Source organism: Schistocerca gregaria, unplaced genomic scaffold, assembly GCF_023897955.1.
Source record: "Schistocerca gregaria isolate iqSchGreg1 unplaced genomic scaffold, iqSchGreg1.2 ptg001151l, whole genome shotgun sequence".
NCBI classification, from domain to species: Eukaryota; Metazoa; Arthropoda; class Insecta; order Orthoptera; family Acrididae; genus Schistocerca; species Schistocerca gregaria.
The window spans coordinates 27,501-30,000 of NW_026062483.1; positions in this window are offsets into that span (position 1 = coordinate 27,501).

Sequence of the window (2,500 nt, forward strand, 5' to 3'; positions counted from 1 at the left end):
TGCGTGCGCTCACGCAGCGCGCGGCCAGCACGCCGGGCGGCCCCCCCTCACCGGCCGGGGACTGTCCCGCCAAGCCACAGCCTCGTATCGCTTCATACCCACATGGCCAACTCAGGTTCGGGGGCATGGCGGGTACCGCCGAAACAACCGGTTCACAGATGTACCGATCGTCGCTATCACCGATGCACCTGCAGCGCGAACAACCGCTCAACAACTGATTTCCAGTTCATTTGCGGATCTTTGGCAGCAAACGTATACGTCAATCTACATTTGCGAAATCTACGATTCTGGCATGCCTGCATGTTATGTGTCACGACACGCTACATCAGCCCACATACACACTGCGGCATGTACACGAGAGAACACGTGGAAGATGGTCCGCGCACGTGTGCAATGTCCCTTGCGCGGTCGACTGTCAACCGGCCTCTGTAGCATGTCGCAGATGTGGAACGCGGTCCACCGTGCTATCATGTTGTGTGGGGCAATACGATTAAATAGGAAAACCCTCGTCGCTACATCAACAGACGGCTCACGCTGATTCCCGGCAGAGGGAGGAGGGGGGGGGGGGGGGCCAACATGCAATACTTTCGTCCGTACCTACTTACCACATGTCTGTACGGCGTACAACAGTGCAATCTCGCTGTAATGGGGAGACGAGACAAGTAGCATCGTGCACAACATATGGCCCTTATGATTCGCCATTGTAGGGCGCAGCCGGTGTACGGTCAAGCATGTGCCACATTATGTCACTCAGTACGTAACGACGGATGATCAGTGTGGGTTACGCGTACATCAGCGGACAGTCCACACAGGCCGTACCACAACGTACACTGACTGCATCGACAACCGAATGCAACTGAACAGCTGCAAGGCTCATTTCACAAACAAACGCCTGACCGACCAGCTTGGAAGGGCAGGAGGGGAGGGCGATATTCGTTCTGTAGCGGTACACCCTTCCAGTGGTTAGCGGGACTGTGTAGAAAAAACGCAACACTCGAAAGACCTTTATGTGAGGGTACGCACCATGGCATCAAGAAATACACATGACACCAGAGGATCCAAGCAGTGAACTATGTTCAGAGGGTTGCTGTTAGGCAAAGCTACATTCCTGTGACGTTACATGTGACAGTTAAGGTGCAGTGTAAGTTAGGTTAAGGTGCAGTGTAAGTTAGGTTAAGGTGCAGTGTAAGTTAGGTTAAGGTGCAGTGTAAGTTAGGTTAAGGTGCAGTGTAAGTTAGGTTAAGGTGCAGTGTAAGTTAGGTTAAGGTGCAGTGTAAGTTAGGTTAAGGTGCAGTGTAAGTTAGGTTAAGGTGCAGTGTAAGTTAGGTTAAGGTGCAGTGTAACTTAGGTTAAGGTGCAGTGTAACTTAGGTTAAGGTGCAGTGTAACTTAGGTTAAGGTGCAGTGTAACTTAGGTTAAGGTGCAGTGTAACTTAGGTTAAGGTGCAGTGTAACTTAGGTTAAGGTGCAGTGTAACTTAGGTTAAGGTGCAGTGTAAGTTAGGTTAAGGTGCAGTGTAAGTTAGGTTAAGGTGCAGTGTAACTTAGGTTAAGGTGCAGTGTAAGTTAGGTTAAGGTGCAGTGTAACTTAGGTTAAGGTGCAGTGTAACTTAGGTTAAGGTGCAGTGTAAGTTAGGTTAAGGTGCAGCGTAAGTTAGGTTAAGGTGCAGCGTAACTTAGGTTAAGGTGCAGCGTAACTTAGGTTAAGGTGCAGCGTAACTTAGGTTAAGGTGCAGCGTAACTTAGGTTAAGGTGCAGCGTAACTTAGGTTAAGGTGCAGCGTAACTTAGGTTAAGGTGCAGCGTAACTTAGGTTAAGGTGCAGCGTAACTTAGGTTAAGGTGCAGCGTAACTTAGGTTAAGGTGCAGCGTGGGTTAGGTTAGGGGCCAACGTGGGTTAGGTTAGGGGCCAACGTGGGTTAGGTTAGGGGCCAACGTGGGTTAGGTTAGGGGCCAACGTGGGTTAGGTTAGGGGCCAACGTGGGTTAGGTTAGGGGCCAACGTGGGTTAGGTTAGGGGCCAACGTGGGTTAGGTTAGGGGCCAACGTGGGTTAGGTTAGGGGCCAACGTGGGTTAGGTTAGGGGCCAACGTGGGTTAGGTTAGGGGCCAACGTGGGTTAGGTTAGGGGCCAACGTGGGTTAGGTTAGGGGCCAACGTGGGTTAGGTTAGGGGCCAACGTGGGTTAGGTTAGGGGCCAACGTGGGTTAGGTTAGGGGCCAACGTGGGTTAGGTTAGGGGCCAACGTGGGTTAGGTTAAGGGCCAACGTGGGTTAGGTTAAGGGCCAACGTGGGTTAGGTTAAGGGCCAACGTGGGTTAGGTTAAGGGCCAACGTGGGTTAGGTTAAGGGCCAACGTGGGTTAGGTTAAGGGCCAACGTGGGTTAGGTTAAGGGCCAACGTGGGTTAGGTTAAGGGCCAACGTGGGTTAGGTTAAGGGCCAACGTGGGTTAGGTTAAGGGCCAACGTGGGTTAGGTTAAGGGCCAACGTGGGTTAGGTTAAGGG